The sequence below is a fragment of the Rhinichthys klamathensis genome, unplaced genomic scaffold (assembly GCF_029890125.1).
Source record: "Rhinichthys klamathensis goyatoka isolate OS25496 unplaced genomic scaffold, OSU_Roscu_1.1 h1tg000436l_1, whole genome shotgun sequence".
NCBI lineage: Eukaryota > Metazoa > Chordata > Actinopteri > Cypriniformes > Leuciscidae > Rhinichthys > Rhinichthys klamathensis.
Window position 1 is genome coordinate 214,948 of NW_026606932.1, and position 16,605 is coordinate 231,552.

Below are 16,605 nucleotides of genomic sequence, written 5' to 3' on the forward strand. Positions count from 1 at the left end.
AAAAAAAAATAAGGTGAGAAAATATGTATGCATAAGTACACTAGAGATTTTCTCTCAGATTTAATCAAATGTAGCACTGATATCAATGTTCTTATTTAAAAAAAATTTGAATATTTATTTAACATAAGTTATGCGTATAATGCGAAGGTTGGCGTTATTTAAAACTGAAAACCGGTCGCTAGGCTTTGCAGAGTTTAGACGACGCGCGGTGGGAGAGAGTTCACCATGAGAGAAATTGTTCACCTGCAAGCTGGTCAATGTGGAAACCAAATCGGTGTCAAAGTGACTAACAGTTAAGGGTATTGATTACAAAGTTAGGCCAATAAAGGCCTGTCGCGAGGGGCATAACGTTAACTTGGCGTGTTGTCAGTTACCATGTGTAGAACTAATTATAACTGAATATTTATATTTAACTGTGCTTTTCTAGAGAAAAATAACATCTGCTAAGATGAGTAACTATGACAGTGTAACTTTAGTGTCGACTGTTATAAGGTTACTGTTAGTGAGCCAGGGTTGAGACGATAAATAATCAATAGGCCTATCTGCAGTTGAAAGCTGTTTTGTTTCATTTCGCCAAATCTAACTTTAGGTTAAAAAGTTTAGGGGATCTATTTTTATACCTAGCTTTACCCTCTGCCAAAACTTTGTTCCTATGTTCACCGTGAACTCTACCTGCTTCGTTTTTTTCACGTTTGGTTTGTTGTTATATGCTCCATGTTTACCTATGTCTTTATGTTGTATCTGTATGTGTTATACAATATATGTTGTGTGTGTGTGTGTTCTATCATCTTGTCTCAGTTTATCTGTAAACAATACATCAGAGCCAACAGTGCAAAACACCTGTATGTTATGAAATGTGTTGTCCACAAGTTGGAGACAGAAGTCCCTGTCACCATCACAAGCCTCCTGGACAGTGGTATTCTTGTGCTTTGCTGGACACTTTATTTCCAGGCAGCCTTTCCCACAGCAGATACAGTGAAGTAATCCATCGGGTGAAGCGCCTACTTGTGGAAACCCAGGGTTGATGCAGAATCCAGACAGCTCAATTTTCAGGTCAGTGTGGTGTGGTGCTTGTTTGGCCTGATAAGCACTCCTTGCAGTTGTCTCATGTTCAATTCCCCATCTTGTGTCTAGTGTAGTCAACAGTGCTGTTGGGTAGCACACTTGTCTCACCGTGGACACAGCCGGCTTCTCAATGTTGCAAACAACAACTGCATGCATAGCTGAGGCGGTTACTCTCCCTGCCCGTACTCCATACCAGGCAGATGACTTATGCTGCTGCTTTGTGTGTGTGCTGATGATGTTGGCTTGTTCCTTTGTCACAGCTGCCATGTCTTTCACTGTCTCACAATGCTGGAGAAGGACAGATAGTGGAGCATGATCAAACTGTGGGTCAGGCAGATGGTCTTGCAGGGGTTTTGGCATCACAGCTGGCTGGACAGGGTCAGCATAGGCGTGATAGTAGTTGTCCATTTTCGACATACAAACTGCCCTATGTTTATGGAGAACAGGGAGCAGTGATGACAAGTCGTCCAATGTGGCTTGGGGTATGTGTCTACTGGCTTGTGTCCGTAGGCCAGGCATAGGACTGTTGTCATTGATGACACTGTCCAGAGCAATCCTCTGAGCTTTAGCAGAAGTAAAGTCTATCTTGTGGGCGACCTCTCCGTGGACTTTGTTAATTCCAGACGATATTTTCCAGTAAGCAGGCACATCTGTCACGGTCTTTTTTCCGCAGATGCGGACTGCTGCCTCAATCTTAAAGGCACACTGTGGAACTTTTCAACCTTTATAATATATTACCAAAACCCATTGAGATGGTACATCGACTTACAATAGGTTGAATGACACGTCTGCCGTAGCCTGAAGGTGTCTGTATCGCTTTTCCTAGCACTATGTAACTTCGGGTTTCGGGTAGGAACCCGAGCACAAAAAGAACTACAAAATTCGACCGCTTTACGGCATACGTCACTTCCCCCACCACCCACAACTTCCTCAGATTCTGACGTGAGTGCTCAACTCGCGTTTGATTGCAGTTGCCGTCTGTATATTTTATGTTTTCGTCATGGCCGAACCAACAGCTACAAGGAAGAAGGCAATGGTTTTGTCAGAGGACACTAAAAGAAAAAGGCATAGTGACAAATGAAAAGCCAGGACGAGGATCACCATTGGTCCAGCGTTCGCTCGCTGGCGTGAGCTTCAGGAGGAGGAGGGGTGCCCGACCGATGCTGACGCTTGCCTGCACGCAAATGCCGTTTCCAAGGTGACCCAGATAAATCATATAAGTAGTGTAGTATTTTCTGGTATTCCGGCCACAGCCGATGGTGTTATGAGTGTAATAAAATGCCCACAGCCCATTGTTCATTTCTACACACAAACACAGCCCGCCACAGTGCAGGGCTCGCACAAATAAAGTCGACTCATGTCAAATGTACATTAAATGTAACGTTAGTGAACGTGCCCACGACTCAGTGCCCACAAACACTACACACAACATGTCCCACGGTTTCTGTAAAACGAACCCAACACACATAAGTTACAGTCATCTCAGGCCGACGGTGTTTTTAGTGCAGTAAATGTGCCCGCCGTCCCGCGCCCACATTCACTCACAGACATGTCAGCACTAAGCCCCACGGGGCTCGCCCCGCTCGCTCTCTCTCAGCAGACTGCTATAAGGGAATCGAGCGCGGCAAGGCTGCCCACCTCAAACACTGCAAGCACACACAATCTAAAGACACGGGAGGCTGACCCACTGTCTATGGGCTGACCGGTTGACTTTTGCGACAGTGCTGCGGAGCTTGTGGCCTCTAGGGACGCTAGACGTGAAAGTTACAGGTCGAGCGCCACTAGTGGCCAAAAGTTCCGCGGTGTGCCTTTAAATAGTAGAGCCTCAACATGTGTACATGACTCTGCAATGCCAGCCATGCATGTACAGTGTGCACAGCAAACCTGGCCATCGTTGGCAATGATGACCCATGGCTTCAGAGGAGTCTCATTGATGCGTTGAGAGTGCAAGACCTGAGGAGACATAAATGAACATACATTATGCATTTGTTAATTTGCCTTAAAACTGGAAAAAGACAGTAGTAATAATAAAGTAACACTTTACATTAAAAATTGACAGATAAGGACAACACTTCATTATGTTTCATTCTATGCAGGAAACCAAACATTAACCTCAACCCCTCAGTAATATGTATACATGACATATAAATGACATTTATATATACGACAGTAAATAACAGCTATATCACCCTGTATTATTATTATTAACATCTGAATATTAATTTATATAGCTTAAGTCGAATTCATGATGAACAGCGGAAAAGTACAAAATACGCGAGAAACTCGGAAACCTACACTTTTGAAACACATAGTTTAGGTATGTGACAAACTGACCTATATACGCACGAGCGCTTTGTTCCCGTGGCTGTGTTCCCAGAAGGTAATCAGCGCCAGACGCGTTGGTGACTTAGGAAATCTGTCGTATCTTTGCTTTGTGAATACCTCTAAAGCCCATATACTAGTGACGTAAAGTACGTCATCACGTTGATTCTCACGCTCAAATTTCCAAGATGGCTGTAGTAAGAAGAAAGTTATAAGCAAAGCAAAATTTCTCTCGTGTTTGGCATCAAAATCCGCTATGAAGGTGAGTATTTTTTTGTTTCAAACCCAATACTTTTGATAGATTATACATTTAACTTGAATTAGGTGAAGTTTGGGATTGATTGTAACATTCGCATGTGTTTTTTTACGATCCGCAAGTGACGTTGTCAAAAGCAGAATCGGCCATTCGATCATATTGGCTTCCAAAACTTCTCCTAGTTTTCATCGATCCGTGCAGTATTTTTCAAAGTAATCATACAAAACGAAGGTTTAGAATCTCTAGATTACATTATTGGCATGATTTCGTCAAATATATAAATAAATACCATGGATGGTTATAGATTTGTTTAGGAACAACTATGCTTCTGGCAGCCTGCTAGGTCATGTGACCCGTTTCTAGCAAGCTGATTGGCCGAGTCTTACAAACATTTCAGCCCATGTGTGCTGTATTATTCTGCACAGAGTTGGTAAAATTTAATTATTTGCATAATTACTGAAATGTCGTCTTTTTTTTTTCAAAAGTAAATCAAAGCAGAAAAAACAACCAAATGTCTGTAGTACTTGAAGGCCTCATAGCTGTGTGTTGTGAGAATGAATTTCTTTGGCCCACTGATGTTTATTCTTAAACAAAATTCAACATACATGCGATGCGTTTATTGATTTGTAAATGATAAATTGTAAATGATAAATAACATAATCATCAATTAATATTACTTATGAGAAATAAATAATTGTCTATTTTGTAGGTATTTTTACTAATATTTTTACTTCTTGATGAAACGATGCCAGTGGTGGGAAAATAACTTTACGTCCATATCATCCAAGGTGAGTCGTTTTTCACTGAAATAAATAGAATTATGGAGTAGTAATCTTAATATGTATATATTTATTTTAAATTATACTGAAAAACTGGAGTAGGTCCTGTGGTGTTTACTAGGGGTGGAACGGTACACAGAAGTCACGGTACGGTTCAGACATCATGGTTCGGTACGATTTTGGTGCAAAACAAAAATGTATTAGGCATTTATCCGCGTCTCTCTCTCTCTCTCTCTCTCTCACACTCACACTCACAGATCCGATGTACCGTTCCACCCCTAGTGTTTGCATATTTATATTTCCACAACAACAAAATAGAAATTTCTTCTAGATGAGCAATTTTGGAACTACATTCAATATTCATGAATTAAATTGGATATAAATTAAATAACTTCTTTTTTCCCCCTAAGTTATACCATCATGGCACCTAAGAAAAAGTCAAAGCGGGGATCGTTTTCTCCTCAGCCTGGCCCGTCTCGTCAGTATTTGATGGAACATTTCACTGCTGTACCAGCTAATCATGAAGAGCTAAAGAATGGTCACGTGTTACTCTCATTCATCTCTAATGACCATTCTTGGACAAATGTTGTCCGGGATGTAAGCAACAAAATTCCTGGAATCTCAATTCTACAGCATCAAGTTGTATCCCTTGTGTCCAGATCATTACACAGATTTAAGAACCTCTCTCGTGATGCAGAGATGGCAAAATTTAAGGAGATCTGCAATGAAGTTTTCCCTGTACATCATTCCACTAGTTCCAAGACTGATCCTCCTAGATCTATGAGTGACAAACCCACCTCTCCACAGTTAGAACCTACATCATCAGTTGAGAATACACCTTCACCCTCAGCCTTGAGCCCTGAATCGATCACCCTTCCACAGCTAAGGGGAGATGTCTTGACTCCACGAAAACTCAAAATGAGGAGAAGACTGGAATTCATGGCAAAATCTAGAAGTGAAATGAAGCAAAAGCATGCTATGGAGATGAAGTTGTTAAGAAAGCAGCTGAGACCGCATAAGAGTGTGAAGTACCTGAACCAGTGTCTTAAAAGGAAAGATGAAATCATAGAGAGGAAAAAATCTACAATTAGGATTATTCGACATAAACTGAAAACCACAAAATGGGCTATTGAACTAGAGGAAACTAAATTTAAGTTGGCCAGACTGATAAAGATGCACCGGAGATTGAAGCAGTCCAACAAGAACAGGAGTCTTACTACCATTAGTAAAAAACTTAATGAGAATGACCATACTAGACTCTCAAACTTGTTAACTGAGAAAGATGACGAGATAAGGTACTTAGAGAATGAAACACTCTGTCTTAAAGAATCCATTACTAATGAAGCGTCTGTTGTGGAGAAAAAAACTAAGAAAGATGAGAAAACCTTCTCATTAGATATGATACAGATGGTGTATGATTCAATAATCAACCAAGTTCCTACTAAGAATATACCAGTACTCATCAGAAGTAGAGTTGTTCCGATTCCGATACTAGTATCGGAAATGCCGCCGATACCAATAAAAATTCTGGCATCGGTATCGGCGAGTACTTCTATCCGCGTACCGATCCGATACCATTTTCTTAAACAATTACTAGTTACCGTATGCACGCTAGCTTTGCGTAACGCTGCAAATCGGAGCTCAATTCTTCTTCGCTGCTCTAAACAGTGGTTGCTTGTGGCAACACAGGAAGTCGTGCTGTTGCCACACAAGCAACCACTGTTTAGAGCAGCGAAGAAGAAAACGCGCGCGCGCCCTGCAGTATGTCCGCTGTTTAGCAGTATTTCAGACTGGACAACCAGCTAGTAAAACGGCGACATGTCTCATATGCCATACTGCAATTTCGAGGGGTGGAACAAGTATTAGCAACTTCAAGTAACACCGAGTAACCCCGCAGAACACGATTACACAAAAGCAAGGGCAGAGAAGGATGAGCCGCGCCAGAATCAACAATCTCTGAAAGCTTCATTCAAACGAAGAGAAATGTTTTCAAAACACAGCCAACGAGCGATCATAAATATAACCGACACAACATATAAGTTATTAAGTTTATTATTCTGGATGACCAGCCGATGTCAAAACTGAAATGCCGTTTATTTAACAAAACTGTTTATGGACCTTAAATTATAAAGAGATAATTTTCTTATATTATTCATATATAATTTTTTTTAGATTCCTAGATTTATTTGTTGCACTTTTTTTATACAGTTATATATTGTAAATCTAAAATACCTTTTTTCAGTTTACAGTATTAGATGTGTGGCTGCATTTTAAGTTCTTTTTCACTTAAGAAAGATAAATAATATATTGCTGTGAAATGTATGTCAGATAATAAAAATACTCTAGTTCACTCTATGTATTTGTTCATGTTTAATTAAGGGATAAGTCTGAAGCACACCATAAAATAATTCTATCAATTCATACAGTGCTAGTATGAATTGCAGCTGTATAGATACTGTACAGACCCAGGTATCGGATCGGTACTCGGTATCGGCCGATACCCTGAGTCCAGGTATCGGAATCGGTATCGGGAAGGGAAAAAGGGTATCGGAACATCTCTAATCAGAAGGTTTGCTATGCAATTTGGAGTAGAGATTACTGCTGTTCCCCACAGAAATACTGTCGAGCAGATGGCCCGAGAGCTTGGTGTGATATCGGACCTACAAACCGCTGAAGTGGCAATGACTACCGAGAACCTTACATTAGGATTTGACTCAACAACACAGGAAGGTGTTCATATAAATAACATACATCTTACAACTAAAACAAAGTGCTTTGTAGTAGCCATCGATCAGTTACCCGGTGGCACTGCAGAAGACTATGCTGAACATGTGACAAGTTCTATTGATAAACTGGCTAATGTTTATTCAGTTTTCTATTCCTGTGATTACCAAGACTGCCGTAAATCTATTATCAGCAACATTTCAAATGTTATGACAGACCACGCAGTTGTAAACCACGCTGCAATCCAGAGAATTTCAGAGTCGTGGGGCAAACCTCTTAATGAGCTTAACTGCCACCTTCATCCCATCGACACCATTGCCAGTTCATGTCGGGCTGCATTGAAGACATTGGAGACTTCTAAGGGACATGTATTTGGTAAAGACTGTATGGCAGCAAACATTGTCCTCCAAATGAACAAACTTCGTTATAAGGATGGGAAGGGAGACCCAAAGGGTTTCACTACTTTTCTTGAAGATGTCAATTTGCCCCGTGGCTTGTTACCCCGTTATCGCGGGAATCGTCTCCATGTCCTTTTTCACCTATGTGGCAAATACATAGAGCATTATGAACTGTTTGAGAAGTTTTTGAGAACTGGGACAGTGTCATGTGGTGGATTGCTGTCAGGCTTGCACAAAGACTTCATTAACCCAACTGCCAAGTTGGAAATCCAGGTCCTCGGCTTGAATGGAAAACTATTATCAGGCCCTTGGATGAAGAAGTTTTACACTTCTGCCGAAAAACAAGTTGATCACCTGGAAGGAATAAGTATTGTCAAAAATGTTCTGTCATCCCTCAAAGAAGCTCAACAGGATCCAATCAGTGTCCTCACTCGTGATACCGATTTTTTTGGTGGCACTCTTGACAAGTGTGACTCAACATTAGCCAGACTCCTAGAGTTTCCATCGGACAAAGATTCTTTTGTCAGTATGATGTCTGTCTGTCTTTCTGCCACAACTGCTGTCATAGAAAGACAGTACAAACGATATTTAGAACTGGTTGTGACTGATGAATTACGGAAAGAAACAGAAACAGCTAGGCCACACAACATTGACTCTGAAGAAATTATGGGTATGTTTAGTGCTGCCAAGCACCGAGCTCCTAATGCCACCCTATGCTTCATGTCATCTAGGATGAGGGCTCAAAAAAACTATCTAGTTGAGTACCTCGATGAACTGAAATATCCTAAAAAGGAAAAGATCATCTATTGGGCAGTAGGTATGGCTCGAAAGAAAAGACAAATTAATCGGCAAAGTCATGTGGAGATGAGGCGTGAATTATCACGAAGGGCTGCCCTGAAGCGTCAAAAGAAGGATCAAAAGGAGCGAAAAGCAATTGAAAACAAACTTAAAGTGTTAGACGTGTCCCTGATCGAGAGTGAGTTTCCTGAGTTGGAAGAAAACTCCATTTCTGCTGTGACTGAGATTCTCTGTGGTGCTTTAGTGGGCCGTAATATTTGTCATGTATGGTTTGATAGTGATTCTGGGGAGAAGACTGTTTTCTCAGGACGTGTCGAGAAACTGAAAAAAAAGAAAAAAGGAACTTATGTAATTGCCTATTGGGGTGAGAATGAATCGTATGATGATGCTGTAGACTTTGAAGTGTCGGTGTATGAATTAGCAGCAGACTTTATATGCCAAGATCTAACATTATCCTAGAGCTGAAACGATTAATTGACGACTAATCAATTATTAAAATAATCGTCAACTATTTTAGTAATCGTTTTGTTGACAGAATTGTCTGATTTTTAACCAGAATTAAAATAAAAGTTTGTATTTTTGATGAAACCTTGAACCCTGTCTTTTTAGATCTTGTGATGTAAATTAATCTCTAACATATGTAAGCAGAAGTAAAATTGCTTTGTAGATTAAGATGTATTAATAATATTTTACCATTTAAATTGCTTGCCAGCATTTAGTCAAGAAATGGCCTAAGAAACAATGAAATTCATGTGCCAATGCCAATTGTCTGTTTAATACAATAAATATGTGAATACAGCTTTTATTTGAGAGGATTTTGATTTCATATGGGAAAGATATGTGTGGATTGATGCTGTCGGTTTCATCAGAAGAAGTGGTTAATTAGAAATAATAAAATTTTATATATTCATTTTAAAAATAGGTCATCTTAATCTTGTCTGGCTTTTAATTACCTACACTGTGGTTTTTGAATTATACAAATAGACCAAGAAATGAGGAAGTTATGATATTTTGAAGTGTTTGGTCAAGCGGAAGAGGTCACAGTTTTTCATTGTTTTATTGTTTTAATTAGGTACAAAAATGACCCCTAATTTCCGAATTTAAAAATTCCATAACTTTCTTAAATATTATCCGATTTTAATCATTTAAAAACCATTTCAAAGGTATTTTTATTATCTATCATATGGTTATGAATATTATATATATGAATTTTCTAGTATTGATTTTTTTTGTCACATACCTACATAGTTAAAAGTACATGTGTGAATGGTTGTTAGCACTAACAGTTACTAAATTAGCAGCTAGGTGGAGCGCAGCTTACCTTTGTCCGGATTACTGCGTTCCCAATGTTCGTTATGCTGATCTGCAGCTCCTGAACCCATCCATTGGTGAACTGAACATGCGACTACAATGCCTTGTAGCTTCGGAACTGTTCAGAGGTGTAACGTTAGGCGCTCACACCACAAACAAGGTAGCTGAATATGGCGATTTTGTCCACATTTCGGTCCCTGGCTTCGCTAGATAACCTATCGCGGTAAATTGCACATCCTTTTAGGTGTTTTAACATATTTTATTTCTCTCAACTCTGCTTCTCCTCGTTCGACTTGCTGTAGGTTTACATTCGTATAGCTGTCAAGATGGCCGCCACGTCCCAGAATGCAACGCGGCGCCCACTTTCTTTTACTGTCTATGACTTTCACCAATGGCTGCAGTGTTCTACCGGGGTCGACTGGAGTAGGCGCTTCACATCGAGGTCTGGCGATCTTTCCTTTTCCACGATGAACTCTTGCACTCTTCCAGGCAGGGTGAACGCACGTTTTTTTCACTATAACGGCTCCTGAATGTTTTCTCCAGACCAGAAAAAAAAAATCACGCTTCAACTGATGCCTTCGATATTTTCTATATTTAATTTCTTCTTCTCAAGAATCAGGACAATCAACATCACAAACATCAAATGGACACCGTGAAAAAACTGAAAATAAACCAAAATTAGGCTACAATCAAATTCGTGATGAAGTGATTTTGCCATGACGTTGTTCATATAGCTTTTTAAATAAACATAAACGATAACCAAGATATATGCAACATACCGTATGTCTTCCAATCAGGATTCAGGAGACATTAGTAGACATTTTCTGATCATACACTCTTGTGCGACAACACCTCATGTCTCGTTTCTTCTCTGTGTTCGCAAATAATCACAACACATGACCAGTAAGTTTTTTTTTTTTTTTTTTTTTTTTTTGACCAGTACGTCTTATGTCACTCCTTTTCTCCAGTAGGTGTCACTATTGCTAACTATAATGCAAATCAAATACAATTCCCAATTAAGTATTCCACAACATTTATAAAACAAACAAAACAAAAAACTTTTAAAAGATGATGATTATTCAGCAAGAAAATACACTATCTGCGACAGCTATAACATTTTTTATTTTTCACTCTGTGGAGGAAACATGCTCCAGTTGTCGTGCAATGCAAGTGATCGTGCTGGTGCCTTATTACATTGTCTGCTATATATTTGCTTCTTATTTATTAAATACAGGCAATTGGTTGATAAAACATTGATCAAAATTAAGATACAATTTATACAAAACGAAAATCTTTTTTTTTTTTAAAGTCTTTCTACAAAACAAAACAAAACTCAATTAAGTGGTCAAAATAATGTTTTACCCACTCCAAGAAATATTGCGCATCTCATGATGTATCATCTCTCTCATGCTGCATGCTCACTTTCATAATCAACATTGATTAAATTAAAAAACATAATGACGTCACATATTTTCCAAACCAGCCCTCAGCCCCCGCCGCATGAAACAGCTTCATCGCTTATCATTAGCTTGTGAAAGTGTGAAAATAATTTCCAGTATTAAGGACAATGTTGCAGACTGCAGTCGTTGTTTAGGTACCTTAAACGCGCACGTACAGTCTCTGAGTCATCGCTGCAACTAGGAGATGAAGGAGAGCTGAGATCCACATCACCTAGCTAGCACATCTTCGTCTCTGCCACCCCAGGATGCTAGTGCGACCAGCGCCGTTGCTAGGAGGGCGCCAGTGCCTCTGCCTAAATGCAATTTCAACTATTTCTGAAGTGTTTATTTTACAAAGAACACCGCTTTTTCTTTTATCGGGAAATGCGTAATGGAGATTCCAAAGCGCTCTTCTTTGGTCAGAACCAAGGAGAGCGATCATCGCGGATAGGTCCGTCCTGACTATGCACCGAAACTTTTTAACAATGCAACAAAATATTTAAAGAGCATCAAGCTATTAAAATCTATATTATGTATAGCCTACGTACATATAATATAGCAGTATATTAGTCAGTAATTTTATTAGGTTAAACAGTGATTGGATGACGTTTTTAATTGAAGGCCCACCCACAATTGGTCTGGCCCATCCAAACCTGGAATCCTGGCGCCGTGCCTGCTACTTTTGTGATGAACGGATGTACGAAAGTCATGGGTTCGGAATGATACAAGAGTGAGTAAATTAAATATTTTTTTAAATGGTGACAGTAATGGAAATTGTCTGGTGTTAATGATGTTTTTTTGTTTTGTTTTTAAGAACTTTTAAGGTTTCCAAAATATCTGATTGTTGAAATGATTACAGGAGCTCAATTTCATAGACATCCCAGAGTGCAAGGACTGTCATTATCTGTATGGTTGCTTTGCAGAGTGAGAGAGCATCCAGTGTGAAAGCAGTAATGCAGGACCCTGGAGAACAGCACTAAAGCTTGCCGTCGCCTTGAGAGGACGGTTCAGGACAGGTATAGGGGATGTTTGGGTGTACAATAAAACAATAAGCCATTAGAGGCTCTGTATTACTTTGCAGTGACACCAGTGTTTAACAAATAATCAGAAAAAAAATCTGTAATTAATAACTTAACTGATGATATGAAAGCACAGGTGTACATATCTACTATTTTACATTTCTTTTGGGTAAGAAAGTACTACGGTTCATAAGTTTGGGGTCAGTACGATTTTTTTAATGTTTTTTAAAGAAGTCACTTATGCTCACCAAGGCTGCATTTATTTGATGATAATTAATATGGAAAAAAATACAAACAGTAGTATTGTGAAATATTGATACAATTTTAAATAACTGTTCTATTTGATTATATTTTAAAATGTAATTTATTCTGGTGATAATAATACGTTTTATTTATATAGTGCCTTTCCAGGGCTCAAGGACGCTTTACAATAAATAAGCAACAATAAAGGCAGTGGACAAAGACAGCAGACAAAACAACAGTAGGTAGATGAGAGTGTAATACTGAAAATGAGAAGTTAGGTAGATGGGGCGGCACCCAGCAGAATACATTCAGATATAAACAATGCAGTACAACTTAAGAATTATGACATTCAGAAAATAAGTTTTGAGCATGGATTGCACATTTTGGGTGCAACAACACTGAATGATCTGCCCCCCATTGAAGCAAGGCGATGCCGAGGGACGACGAGAAGGCTAGAGTCAGAGGATCGTAGAGAGCGAGTTGGGGTGTAGGGTTGGAGCACGTTACAGAGATAGGGGGAGCCAGGCCGTCCAGAGATTTGATGCAAACAGCATCATTACTCCAGTCTTCAGTGTCACATGATCCTTCAGAAATCATTCTAATATGCTGATTGGATCCTCAAGAAACATTTCTTATTATCAGTGTACAAAACACTAGTTTTGTGGAAACGTAAAGATTTTTAGTATTCTTTGATGAAAAGAGGAGAACAGAACAGCATTTATTTATAAATAGAAATCTATTGTAACAATACAAGTCTTTACTGTAACTTTTGATCAATTTAATGCATCCTTGCTGGACTGGATTCTTTGTATCAATTTATTTAAAAACTGATCCAAAACCTTTGAATGGTAGTGTATGTAGTTACAGTTATGTAAATTGTTATTTTTATTAAAATTATTATAAATTATAAAATGGGGTTTAAGCCTGTCTATGGTTTAAGCACAACAACTTCCGTGTTCTGTAAAACAGGTCGCATCACTTCCGGTTCAGGTCGTTAAATATAGAGCGGTTTTACTCAAATTGTCTTAAAAAAAAGATGAGCATAACTGATGTCTAACGCATATCCTGGTTGATGTCTAACAGCGTGTGGTTGTTTTATCTTCTCACTAACATGTAGATATTTAAATCAAATAAAACTCCCAAATAAAAAGAATTAACGTTAGCTAGGTTAGCTGATTACCTAAAGATATCACGGTCAGTTTGTAATGAGCGTGACCCGGATGACCTGTTTTCCTGTTTGTTCATGTGACGTTCGGCATAAAGTCTATTGTTTATATTTTCATAATTAGTTTTTTTGTTCAGTTTCCTCATTTTTTATTGGGCAGCAGTTTTCTTGTACGTGGATGCAACTAATCTTATTTCTAATAGTGATTTTGATAAATGGAGTTGTTAATGTTTGTTCATGTAAAAAAAAAAGCTTGTGTTTATAATTAGTTCTAATTAGTGAGCAAACTCTTGAATGTCAAGTTTAATCAATATGCCAGCTGCATTTAATGGATCCAGTCAATAGTATTTGAGAAGGTCTAGCCGAACAATAGATTTCCAATATTGTTTAACAGGCTGCTGATTGCGGTCATAATACCATCATGATATTTAAGTGCAATGCTACTGAAACACAAACAAGACACACAAGTTTTTCTATTTTCTGCACGTTTAATGATAGTTGAGATATGATTGAGTGACATTGCATATACAGGTTATGAATGTGAGCGTATCAAGTGTCTTTACACTATATAAAACTTCATAATAGTGCTCAATATAAATATAAATCGTAAAAACCTATTAGATGGGACCATTGCACTGACCATCACAAGGCCATATTTTGACAAGTTATACATGAATTTCAGCATTGACTTCTTTTTTAGCTTCTCTTTTTTTATAATGAACTTCTGGGAAAGAATTTGAGTCAAGAAGTTCTCATTAGACTGAAACTATATGGACTCTAGGATGCAGTTTATGGTGCATTTTCACAAAAATGCAGTGCATGTTCACAACTTCACAGTCAGAATTCGGCCCCTCGCTGGGTTTAAATGCGTCGGGGATGTTCTTGGAAACAAATATGCTGCTACGTACTAATTTAACCTAGAAAATGAATAGCTTCTGACTCGTCATGGTGTGTGGTAGAGGAGCGTACATGATTTGAATGGTCCCAGAAACATGTCAGAGCAGGTGTACACCAAGAAAAGACTGTATTGGATCAGCGCATCTTAATGAATAAACAGCTGTGCAAAGTATACAATAAAGCTTTTCATTCTCCTACTCTGTATGAATAAATAGATTTATAAATACATTTTTTTGCTGCTTTTCTGTAATGTCTGTGTCTAAGCACAGAATGACATCATAATGCCTTGGAAAAAAACGGATATACTTGTTATTAAAAACTAGTTTTGTGATTCAAAAACCAAGCAAAGAAAATAGAAACATAAATATTAGTGTCGATATACTCCCGATAAAATCTTTTTTATAGATATCTAGACATAAACATATGAATCTCTTATGACATGCAATACAGAAAACGTGAATTCAAAGTGGCAAACACAAACATAATTCACCAGATCCTTTTAAAACACAAATGCTCCCCCCCCCCCAAAGATTTTAACATAATATTTTAATAAACATTTTAAGTGATACGTTTTTTAAAAATATACAATTTCTCAGTCATAGCCTTGTAGTATACAACATTTGATATTTTCTCAGAGGTTTGATGTGCACCTGGTTACACATTAAGCTACCTGAGCACCAGGCTTGATCACAGTAACACGCTACAGAGAGTCGCTCTATAGGACCGGACAAAATAAACAGGTTGATTTTAAGATGATTCGCTGGGTTAAAACCGGCCCCTGGCTCTATTGGTAAACCATCTCACCACCCTCGTTCAAATTTAGCATTTTTTGCTTTGTGTCGCTCTATAAATATGTTGTGAAAATGCATTAGCAAAGAGGAAATGAAATTTGGAAACGCTTTTATACATTTAACTTTCATTTATACAGGTACTATCAGTAATGCCGAACAGATTAATACTTGATGTACATTCAAATCTGAGTATATATTAAAATAAATCAATCAAATAAAAAGTTATTTCTGACTATTTGCAAATGAATTAAGTTTTTCAGTAGGATACTATATAATGCTTGACAAGTCAATAATGTGAATACCTGATTTGGATAAGTAAGCACTAAGCTACACCCATTAGATAAATGATCATAATTCTTGAATATTGATTAGTGCAGAAATACAGTAAAGCTCCTATTCCGAGCAGGTATAGCATGGAAGTTGGTTTCAACACAGATTAGTAATTCAAATGTGCTTCTTAAAGGACATTAGAATACTTTTGTGGGAAGGCACAAGTCAAGAGCCGGGTGTCCAAACGTTTTAAAGGGTTTATAGAGCTCAGTCAACAGCCTTGTTATGAGGTGCGCAGCTCTCACGATCAAGCGCTTCCTCCACACAGGTTGGCAGCGTCCCCAATTTCTCAGCAGCTGAGATTGGGACTCTTGACGGGATAAAAAACAACAGTAGATGATGCCATATACAGACACAATCTGTAGCTTTTATCTTGGAAATTAGATATGTTTTAGTGGCCAGTGGCCACGTCCTGACCTAAATATCATCCAAAACCTTTGGATTCAGGACATTCACAACACCATTTGAATAATTCACTAAAAGACAGTGATTTGCAGCAATAAAATCATTCATTTTCTGTGAGATTTTGCCATTCGAATGCCAATGTGGATTCACATGATGTGACAACCACCAATGGGAAAGCAGAAGAGGTCACATGATTTTCCTTGGTTACTGTGGTTTAGTTCAGGACGCCTACTGCAGTGATGTGTGTGCAAATTGTTTATTGGTGTATCTAAACTAACTCAAGGGGTGTTCTCTTATCTAACCAAGTTACTTTTGCATTTTTCTTTTTCAGAAATGTTGAGGTATGATGTCTTTGGAATTTAGACTAACAGGTAAGACCTTTGAAAGAGGGTGGTGATTTCCTATTTCCATACAAAATATGATGTGAACATAAATATAATTGCAAACATTTTGTGTCTTTGAACAAATTCATCTTCACAAGCACTCTCTCTATAGCCTACTACATCCATCTATTGTAGTTCAGGTCACACGAGATGGGTGTTTAAGGAGAAATCAAAATATAAACACTTAATTTGAATGCAGGGACATGGTGAACACACACAAAAGATCTGAGAAAAAAACCCTCTTAAAAAAATACTATACATCTACTCACTTTAAATGCAC